This window comes from Eschscholzia californica, unplaced genomic scaffold (genome assembly GCF_041429995.1).
Source record: "Eschscholzia californica isolate CP2 unplaced genomic scaffold, dmEscCali1.0.p SCAF_6, whole genome shotgun sequence".
In the NCBI taxonomy this organism is placed as follows: Eukaryota; Viridiplantae; Streptophyta; class Magnoliopsida; order Ranunculales; family Papaveraceae; genus Eschscholzia; species Eschscholzia californica.
In genome coordinates, this window is record NW_028238483.1 from 546,141 (window position 1) to 558,259 (window position 12,119).

The following is a 12,119-nucleotide window of genomic DNA, read 5'->3' on the forward strand; positions in this document are numbered from 1 at the left end:
TCTCTAGAAATTTCTTGCCCAAAATCAAATCAATATACATGGGAAGCTACCCAAGATGATGGGGGAGCAAAAGCCCTAAGGTTTCGAACCAAGAAGGTTGCCGGAAAACTCATATAAGTCCGGCCAAAATATGAAGAAATCCGGTCAAAATCCATGGAATCCGGCCAAAATGTGTTGTCCCGACCAAAAGGCCACTGTCCCGAGCCGTGAGCTGCTTGTCCTTGCACGTCCGAGCCGTGAGCAGCTACCCGAGTGCCGTCCCGAGCTGCAGCCGTGCATCCCGTGCCGGCCTGTTGAAGACCCGAGCTGCTGTGCGTGCTGTTGCTGCTGGAGCATCCCGTGTTCCGGTCGGAGCTTCTGTGCGCGTCCCGTGAAGGGTACTGTCTCGTGCTCTCCCGTGCTCCAGTGCAGCTCTCCCGAGCAGCAGCTCGTGTGCAGCCCGAGCTGCTGCTCGGTCGGCCAAAGCTAGGCCGGCCTAGTGTGCTGGCCGGCCTATGCTTTGGCCGGATCCTCCTTCTTCTTGCTCTCTTGTTCTCTCTCTATCAAACCTTAGTGATGAAGAACAAAACCCTAGCCTCCTTTTCTCTCTCTCTCTCTCCTCCTTCTTGTCTAAGCTAGAAGATGATGAATAGTGTCTTTGACCCCCTTTCTCTAACTTGAGTCAAACCCTAGACTTAGTCAAAGTTTGACTAAGTCTTTAGACCATTTCACCTTGGACCCTAAAGAGGTGCCTCTAAAATCCCTAATCCTTTTCTTTGTGGGCTTTTGGTTTTTCTTTGGGTTTGACTTTGATTCCCAACTAGAAACAAAGGAGAGTACCTTCAAGAAAAGACTTCGGCTTCTTTCTTTCATATCTTCCCCGTCCGAACTCCGAATTGAATTCCGTTTTCACCGTCGGACTCGTCATTGACTCCACTTGTCATATGATTTGCTTGAAATATTTTTCTCTCGTTTTCGGCACATGAAATGATAGTGACAATTCGTTCCCTTTATTCTGGTTTACACGCTTAACTCCAAAATAAGTACCTAACATGAAAAACACATAAAATATTATTGATAACACTCGAAAATGACTAATTAGTCTAAGTTAGGCTCTCCAAATGTGACATTTTCGTGTAACATCAAAACCCTAGATACTCAAAAGAGGAAACTTTCCCTTCGGTTTGACGGCAACCGCCTCACCACCGTTACTAATCACAATCGGCCTAACATCGCCTATAAAAGGCCCCCCTTATCGCCTAGATACTCAAGAGAGGAGTTATATCCAGAGAGTTATAGCTGAAATACTACAACAACTCAGATTAAGCATAAATCAGAGAGGTTGTGGATAGGTTGCGGATTGGTTCTATTTCTTATTTATTCAATCCAGAACTTTCAGGTATGATCTAATATTTTTTTTATTGCTTTATGTTTATAGAACATGCTAAACATCCTTTTTTTGCTGCATAAAAGAACAATTTTATTTTTATCATATTTTACCAACAACTTAGAGTATAGGGGCATAGGATCCATTGATGAACCGAACGATGAGATCATGGTTCAAGTGGGAGTAATCAATGGAGGTTCAAGGACATAAATCCAAACGAACCATAGGCAAACAAGAGGTAACCTAAAAGATTAGATCTTTTAGGGGTTATACTAGGAACTAATTAATTCCTTACGCAATCTCACATAAACTTTACGTAATAAGTCATGAATGGTTATGATAGAGTTCACAGTAACACATATTTGATAAATTACGTAAACGTCCCCAAAAAGAATTTTGAGTAAAGCCTACCCAGAATAAGACACTTGTTGAGCCCTTGTTCATCGATGGTGGGTTTGCTTTCGCATGGTGCCATCTATTACCTCGGGACAATACGGTTGATCTATGAAGAGGTCTACATGTCTAACTGGTTATTCTCAACGAGTCAGCAAAAGGGTTCGGATTTCAAGCCAAAGGATGAATTGAACACATAAACGATTCATCAACCAAGAGTCTTAGGAGTATGACCAGTAAAGACTTACTCACACAGGACGATGGGGTTAAGGGTAGTGCCCTAGTACGCTTAACCTCAAAGAAATGGGGTCTTTAAATCGCATTATTCAACCGGGGACGATTTTCATTGAATAATGTGGCAAAAACTGAGTTTTTGCTATGATAATAAGTTTTAGGATTTTGTTTTTTCCTTTAGTGTAGAGTATATATGACTATTAGAAAATAGCTTTCCAACCTTCGTTCATTCCATCTAAAGGAATAAAACGAAACCTATTTCCTTGATTAGATTTGAATTCGACAAACGCTCTCGAATTCGAAACAAAGAAAACGTCCGAGAATATCTCATACCTAAAGTTCGCTACTACTTTAGATAGTAAAGATAGTTGAAAAGAACATTGAGGAACGTTTGAATCTAAGAAACAAGTTCTTCAGATTCAGTAACCAAAGAAATATTAGAAGAGTTTTTATGATTCATAAGGCATAAGGGTCATAGTTTTAAAAGCAATGGCTAGGCCATTACAGGAAACTACCTTAAGTACCTGGAAGACAAAGAAACGGAATTGAGAATTCTGGTTCTTGTACCTTTGTCAACAAAAGTTAGTTTGGGAAGTATAGTAGACTCCCTTCATCAGGTGTTTAAAACGAGATGTGCAGCTCAGTAGGATGCTGAATTGGATCAAAGTCTTCTTTTAGACACTGATCTAGCTTAGAAATTAATAAGTGTTATTATGTTCTTCTAGAAACATCTAATGTTTTAAACCAGTGCTAAATTAACAAAATTGGTTCTACGAGAACTTAAAACATTAACAATTATACTATAGGCTACAATCAAAGGATTCAAACCGGTCAACTCTGGTTTTGTCATTGCGTCAAATTGACATAAGACACATGAGGAAGATCCAACAGTATGGACTTCTACAGTCTAATCGTTTAGAATCATACGACACCTGTGAATTTTGTTCAAAAGGACTATTTGACAAAGTCAACTTTTCGAAAGTAAGATATGACTAGTGAACTAATAATCTTCATACATATGGATGATGTAAAACTAATAGAGCACTAACTGGAGTTAACCAGAATCTACTTGAGTGAAAATATAAGTCATTCGATTGGATCGAGATGGTGAATATTTGAGTCCGAAATTTGATGACCATCAAAAAGGTTGAGAAATAGTTTCTTATCTTGCTCCAACAAACACATCATATGGGTGATGAGTCTAGTGGGAGTAATCGAACATGTTAGACATGAGTCGATTAATGATGGCTATAGGCAAATCTTCCGAATACTTTTTGGGATATATTCTCAACCAAGGTCGTTCTTCATACCTGACCACATTCCGTCTAAAAGCTGAAAGACAAAGTATTTCTTTATGAATAAAGAAATATAGGGGATTCTTCTACAACCCATCAGAAAACAAAACGTTTGTTGCTCGTGATGTGTCTTCCTTGAAATAATGGTTATTTCCAAGAAGACAAGTGGGAGAAATTTAAGATATCGAAGATATTCGATATGAGCAACAAACTGACAATGGTATAACAAACTGATGTGACATGAAAATGTCACATTTGGGAGCCTAACTTAGACCAATTAGTTCTTTTCGAGTATTATAAATAATATTTTATGTGTTTTTCACGGTAGGTACTTATTTTGGAGTTAAGCGTGTGATTCAGAATAAAACGAAGCATTAATCGCTATCATTTCATGTGCCCAAAACGAGAGAAAAAGATATCAAGCAAATCAAATGACAAGTGGAGTCAATAACGAGTCCGACGGTGAAAATGAAAGTTAATTCCGAGTTCGGACGAGGAAGTTATGAAAGAAAAAAGTCCGAGGGTATTCTAATCCTTTGTGAGAATTTGAAGATGTAGAGACAAGAATGGAGGCAATGTCTTGGTTTCTAAATCAAAGCCCAAGAGCCCAATGAAGAATGAAAAGGAAGAATTATATGGGCACCCTCTCTTTATGGATCCAAGTCAACAAAGTCTAAAGAAATTGACTAAGTCAAGGGACCCTAGGGTTTGAGTAGTAAACACAAGTTAGAGTCTACTATTCATCATCTTCTACCTTGGAAAGGAGGCAACAAGTTAGAGAGAGAAAAGAAGGCTAAAGGAGTTCCAGGGTTTTTGAGTTTGAAAGCTTGAGAAAGAGAAAAAAAAGACAGCAAGAAGAAGGAGGATCCGGCCAAAGCATAAGCCGACCTAGCTTTGGTCGTTGTTGCTCGGGCTGCAACACGCAGCAGCTCGGGAGACCTTCAACACCAGGCCGGAGCAGCACTTGCTAGTCGCGACCCGCAACATAGGACGTGTGCAAGCAGCTCGGTTAGCTACTGCTCCTGGCCGGACGTGATGCTTCATAGCTCGGGACAGTGGAAAGGTGCACGGACAGCAGCACACACGACTTGCTCGGGACGGATCTTAAAGCTCGGACGTGCGTGGCCCGCAGTTGGGAGCGCGGATCTTGGCACTGGACGGCTAGTATGTGCACGGGATGGATGCATTTGGCCGGATTATTCTAGGTTTTCCGGCCATCTTCTTGGCCGGAAAACTTAGGTTTTTACTCCCCATCATCTTGGCTTGCTACCTATGTGGTTTGATTTGATTTTGGTTGAAAATTGTCAGAGAGAGAAAGCTAGAGTTTAGCTTTAATGGAGTTTGAGTAAAAATGGAGAAGATGATGGCGGTCGCTATGGGGAGCCCAGAATTTTGCTAAGGGGAGATCGGCTGCACCTTAGAGACTCATATTTTTCGACGATCTTAGCCTCGAACCACATCGAAAAAGGAGGATTCTCTCATCATTTTCTTTCCATTTTTATTTAATCACCATGTTTAACTAACTTTAGTGTGTCGATTATATGAGATCAAATGTGATGAATTCGTGAATATGTTTAATATGATTTGATGTTTTGATTATAAATTGATGTTCATTTATTTCGATTATCGTTTTGATCGTATTTTCATGTGTCTTGTCAAGCACTTCGCATAGTTAATAGACGAAACGAAGTATTCAATATCGATCGTAGTATAAGTTATAATTTCATGTGTCTTGTCATGCACTTCACATAGTTAGGCGACTAAACAACACTTTCGTTGACTCGGGATAAACCGATTTAGATGTTTGTTTGACTAAGTATGATCTCCGGATATACATAGTACTTAGAGGCATCTACTTTAAGAGTCGAACATCGATTATACTTTGAAACATTAGATCGGACTACATATAGTCGTAGATTTATCATTATGGATTCCCGGACTTCGACACCTCGCTCACTTGTTTGTCTCCCGACTCTTGTTGGCTCCCGACTCTTGTTTCCTTCGACTCTTCTCTCGAATCTCTCTCGCCCGTTTTACTTTGATTGTTTAGTAGTTTTATTTGTTTTCTTTATTTCCTCTTAAATCAATCCTAAAAAAACCCCCCATTATCTTTTTTCTTTCCGTCTTAGTCTAAGTTAGGTAGTGATACCTAGACCGGCGAACGAGACTCCTTCGTTATCCAAATTACCTTCCTATCCTTGGATCGATCCCGATTTTGCCGGATTACTACTTGATACCTCCGCTTGGGTGTGCAACCTTTTCGGGTGCATCAAGAGTGGTATACGAATGTCAGAAATTACGGTTCCTATCTATTCTAGCCGATAGACATGAAAATAAAGGAGGAGATAGAAGATCTCGGAGATCCTTCCGCATAAGTCGAATTAGATTCGCAAGAGAGCCCTCAAGGAATTAAGAGCGTCTCAAATTTGTTCAAACCCCTCGTAGGCCTTAAAGGCTCATAAATCTGTCTCAGAGGACTAAATCCTACTGAAGAAGAGATGAGCTACCTACACAAAAGTTATGACAGAATCACTCCGAAATATGGCTTGGAGTCATAAGATCAGAATGGAATCCACGTCTGAAATCAAGTTTGGAACTTGATATATTTTCTTATGGGAACAGTTCCTGTTAAGTACAAATAAGTTTTTTGAAAGAGTTTGAAAAACGGACAAGGATGGAAACATTAGTGTTTCCTAAAGCTAGACTAGAAAAGAAGGTCAAAGAGTTCTTGGTTTAGACCATGAAAAGACCATCTCTCAAGTCACGATGCTTAAGACCATAATGATCAATCACTAAGCAAAAGAATATGCATATGACACATTCCAAAGGAGAGTTGACCCTCCTGAAAGCTAAGTGATAATTGCAAGCTTTAGAAATCCATCGAAGGATTGAAGCATGCAAGTAGGAGTAGGAATCTTCGATTCTGCAAAGTAATCAAAAGTTGGTTTCTTTAAGAATGAAGAGAAATCTTGAATTTAGGAAGTTCAAGAAGGTTAGTGGGAGTGACCCAGTTTTTTTTTTTGTCAGGTATGTAGACGACATACTAGAGATTGAGATCAACACTCTGATGGTGAAAATAGTTTAGAGCTGGCTCGATAAAAAGGACCACACACAAAGGTGAAAGGCTTTTAGGCATCAAAGATCTAGAGGAATAAATCGAGAAGATGATAAGACTTATTCAAGAAAAGTCTTGAAAAGTATAATGTGAAAGACTCAAAAGAGTAATTCCACCCAAGTCTTAGGAAACATCGCTTGGCAAGATTCAGAATCTGAGATATTCTGATGAACAAGCATGCATGAGAAAAGATGGTTATGCTGAAAGCATAAGATGGGTCATGTTAGACATGATTGGCTTTCACCTTGACGTCTTAAATACTTGTTGTATTTATGGTCATCACCAGTCAAATCTAGATAGCTGATCTGGATAACACCTAAGAAATATCATAAAGTACTTGAGAATGACTTATGATAGATTCTCTGTACAATGCAAGGAAATAAAACAAAACAGTCATATATTGCAAACTTCCAGAATAAGATGACAATCTTGACGTGGAAGAACAGTAATATGGGAAGGTTCCAAGAAGAGACTGTTGCAAACTCTACGAATAAAAGAAAATAGTTAAAGCTTGAAAAGATTTAATTTAGCATTTAAATACTAAAGATTATCATCAGGATGATAACTAGCAAAATCCAAATAGATAAGGTCTATTAACTAGACTGTCACTTTTGACTAAGTATAGAAGTCATACTACGATCATAGGCATTGAGCTTTTCTGAAAAGCTCAGACATGTAAAATTGAGGGTGTAAGGAGTTACACGTGAAGGTTCAATATTTACAAACTCTTATTATCAGAAATAATTTAATTATTTCGTCGTTAAATCGTGGTTTAGTATTTAGCGTACAGTCCAATGAAGCATTTCAAGTAGGTTTATCAGATACGTGATCAGATAAATGGAACCCTACTAAGTGGATTTGGAATAGGTTCATTATTAAGTACCTAGTCGAGGTGATTGCATGGACAACAATGACTTATAAAGATTAGCATGTGAGATTGACTGATAGCGCAGTTTCATGGGCTATACGAATTGGGAATTCGAGTCATTTATATGGGTGTATGATTAGGAATATATAACCCAACATGAGAGTTCTTCAATGAGTACTGAAATATGTCATCAACTCTCATAGACAAGATTGGAAAGATTCCTTAAACATGAGTGATTCACTCATCTTATGTAAGGAGTGTCAAACTTTGGTACCGCCAAGCGCTGCACCGTAAAAGGAGGTTATAAAAGTGGATTACCGGGAATGACACGATAGACATGATGTTAAGTGGGAGCACAAGACTGGATTATGTCCTCCTAACTAGGTTAGGATTAGTATCTCCGGACCACTTGAGGAGAAGCAATTGAAAATGTACGGCCGTACTCTAATGGATTAATAGTTAATCATTAGCTTTGTCAGTTGTTCTCCAGATCAAGACAGTCTGAAAAAGATATGACGTATCAGATGAGATGCGAAGTGACATGGAAATCGAGCAGTGCACTTGTTCTAAGTACACGTGGGAGACTGAAGGATATAGTCCTTCGGTCTGACGGAGATGTTTTTCCGAAGGATTGTCCTTCAACCAAGATGGCAATGCATACAATTTATCAGTTAGGATAGCGATGACTTTATCTGGAAGATCATCTAGTCCGGTTCAATTAGGGATCGTAATGCTTAGCTAGAAGTCGCTTACGATCGTCGGATCACTTCGGTAATCCGCGGCTAACATAGACCGAATCCTATAACGGGTTACACGAAAGAGTGGTAGCTTGATTGGAGAGAGTTGACTCCTGGGAGCTTTCCTATAAATGGATATGATCCAGTCTGATAGTGCCAAAAAGATAGAAAGAATCGGGCTCGAAAGAGGAACCCGAAAAGGTGGAAAAACCCACTTATGGGGTGTCCTGATCAAGCCCATTAGGGAGTTGATTTGGATCGCCCATAAGAGTAGGGTGGGCCAGCCAGGCAGAGGCCATTAGTGGACTTAAGTGGCCGGCCACACACTAATTAGGGAAACCCTAATTTTAGTCAGAAAGAGTTCTGACGTGTTTACTTTTTCTGGGACTCTTATGGCAACCTAATTGGACCCAAATTCTAATTAGGATTTCTCATAACCAGTGTTAATCATATGATGATTGAGATTCCGCTTACAACATTAATTAGATGATTATGTGTATTAGATACATACAAAACCCTAGGGTGCAGATGATTTCATCCCTGTGTACCAAACGTGAACATGACGCAGCGGAAAAACTGATAAAAGCCTTAAAACTCCATCTAAAGACTATAGAACCGAAATTAATAAGAATAAACTAAAATACTGAATATTATTGATCAATTTGAATCAATAAAATAGCTCCTAGATCCCCCTTTATATAGACTTAGGGTTTCCTTAACCTAATCAAACTCAAATAACAATTTCAAATAAATAAAATACTACTTTCCTAAACCTAATCAAATTCTAATAACAACTTCTAAATAAATAAAACACTAGAATCTAAAACCTAAAAGGTTTCCTAAAAATATAAAACTGCTAAAAATAATAATTCTCTACGAACAAAAATATTATACTACTAAAATAACTAGATTTTAAGATTTCCAAGATACTTGGAATATCTCATGAAAATCTCCCTGCATCAGTCTCCTCCACTTCAAAGAAACTCGCCTCGAGTTTACTAATTAATTGGAAGGTTGTCTTGAATGGTACACCCATGAGAAAACTTTGTCGTGAATTGTGCATGGGAATCACCAAACTATCAGATTGGACGGGAGACTTTATTAAGTCACATAAAATTTTCTAACTATAATTGTGATGTGATTCAAACTCCTTTTTTACTGCAAAAATATACTTGTATAGATCACGAATATAGTGGTTGAAAATTACGAACTTCGATGAAGACTTTTCAATAAAATTACTTATCAATCTATGTGAAACAATTTGAGATTCGCAAAATTCTGAGAACGGATCTTCGTATGAAGGAAATTTAATTGGACTAAAGTCTAAATTGTGAAGCTTCTCTCCTTCTTTTGAATCAACTTCCTTTGGCTCAATTTTTGAACCACTTCAATTTCCTGAACAACTTCCTTTAACTCAATTTTCTTAACAACTCTCTTTGACTCAATTTCTTGAACAACTTCTTTTATCTCAATTTCTTGAACCAATTCTTCAGAAACAATTCCCTTATTGTGTATATTGATATTAGAAGACTTATCCTTGAACACGATAACGTCGGATTTTGCTTCATAAATAATATTGTTTGAATCGGCTATGGTGACAATTCGTGGTGGTTCAACATTCTCTAATGGTGTTTCTTTTATCCTTTTTGTATTAAAGCGAGGTTGTTCTTCTCTCTGAAATCCAAAGTTCCTATTTTCCCGCTCACTAGCTTCAGCTTTTAAGGCCAAGTTGTATGCGTCTTGAAGAGTCCTTAAATTAACAAACCTTACCTTTTCTTTCAAACTACATCTCAAGCTAAATTTTAATCCGTTCAGAAATCGAATTATTAAAACATTATCAGGTTCAGTAAAGTTTTCTCTACTGTTTCTTTGAGCCAACTTCAAGAACTCCTTATAATATTCACCCACTGAACGCAATCCTTGTCTACAGTTCTGGTATATCCTGAACAACTGTTGTTGATAATCAGGAGGTAGGAACCTATCTCTCATATTCTCTTTCATAGACGGCCAATTCTGGATTGGAGCCTTTCCTTGCCCCTTTTTTTGACGTTGTAATTCATCCCACCAAATCGCAACACTTCCTTTGAGTCTACAAGCGATAATGTTTACCATCTGTTCGACAGGAACAGTATAGGACATATCCACTTGTCGCTCCACCTCATGTAGCCAATCAAGGAACTCTTCGATCGACAAACAGCCACTGAAGATTGAAATTTCTGCCTTGGTTTTGTATTCATCATAATCTCTGCGTGAGTAATGTTGGTTAGGATAATAGTTACCATCACGTTCTTGGTTGCCAGCATATTGCTGAAGTATTTGTGCTCTGCCTTCGTTTCCATTAACAACTTGGTTGTGGGCGAATCCCTCAGCACGTTCTCTGTTAATAGGTTGCCTAGGGTTTATGTTGACATTCAGGTTGTTAATCATCTCCATCATCTGATTTAGTTGATGACTCAAACCGTCAACTTTTACCCACAAAGCAGCGTTACCTCGTTCACCGTCGAGGTTTGTGTTTCTAGCTTCGTCTTCTGCCATTAAGCCAGGAGAAACCTCGCTCTTGATGCCAACTGACGCAACGAAAAAACTGATAAAAGTCTTAGAACTCCGTCTAAAGACTATAGAACCGAAATTAATAAGAATAAACTAAAATACTGAATATTATTGATCAACTTGAATCAATAAAACAACTCCTAGATCCCCCTTTATATAGACTTAGGGTTTCCTTAACCTAATCAAACTCAAATAACAATTTCTAATAAATAAAATACTACTTTCCTAAACCTAATCAAATTCTAATAACAACTTCTAAATAAATAAAATACTAGAATCTAAAACCTAAAAGGTTTCCTAAAAATATAAAACTTCTAAAAATAATAATTCTCTACGAACAAAATATTATATTACTAAAATAACTAGATTTTAAGATTTCCAAGATACTTGGAATATCTCATGAAAATCTCCCTGCATCAGAACAACAAGATGTTAAGAATGGTGATCGACTACTGTAACAAACAACATGAGAATAGTGCCCTTAATGATGAAAAACTGAAGAAGTGGGATGCTGAATTCGTGAAGGTTGATTAACCAAGCCTAATTGAACTTATACTTGCTGCTAATTATCTAACTATTAAGAATTTGTTGGATTGGACATGCCAAACTGTGGCAAATATGGTGAAGAGTAAAAAAACATAGGAGATGAGACAACTGTTTGGTATCAAGAATGATTTTACTCCTGAAGAAGAAGAAGAAGAATTAAAGAGAGAGAAAATGTTGGATATTAATCTATTCAGAGAAGATAAAGGAAACAATCCAGAAATCATCTGCGAATCTCAACGTCGGTGGTTTGCAAATGTCGAAATTGTTGATGAGATTATCCATCTCGACAAAGAATGGAGACAACGTTAATTTGAGCTTGATAATTTGCGTAAAGACTTCAATAAGATCAATAAGGAAGTATCTCGACTTCAGTGTTCTGGTAGAGATACTTTGGGTATTTTCAGAGTCCACCAACTCGAAAAGGTTGAAGGGTTTTGTCTCACTAGTCCAAACCGCAATTACTCAAGAGAAATACTTCAACATAACAAGATTCTCAATGTGATGCGGAAGAGCCTTGTCAAGAAGTGTGATATATTCACTCGAGGATTTCATAAGTTGACGTGTTATGATAGATTTATATTCTACAAACTTCATGAAGATGAATGTGGGAAGGAAGATTTTGAGTGTCATATCAACACTACACGTTTCAACTTAATTGAAGCTGGTTACGTTTATACTTTGGGTCTTGGTGACGAATTTTAGGAAGATGGCGAGATGAACGTTCTTCATTCACTGAAGTTAATTTTGCGAGAATCATTGGCATATGAGATTGAGTATGAGGTTGGCAATTTCTTGCAATTTATTATCCATCACTTCTAGTGCAACCTTCGTTCGAAGTGGGAGTTACGAATCACCTCGGTGGAATTCATCTTATGCGGGTACATCAAACTTTTCTTAACCAAAAGGTTCGGGACGAACCTCGTGAGATAAGGAGAGGTTGATGCAGGCACGACCGGGCCAGACATTCCGTCCGTGGGCCTCACGACCGGTTCGACTTCTTAGGCCAGTCGCCCAT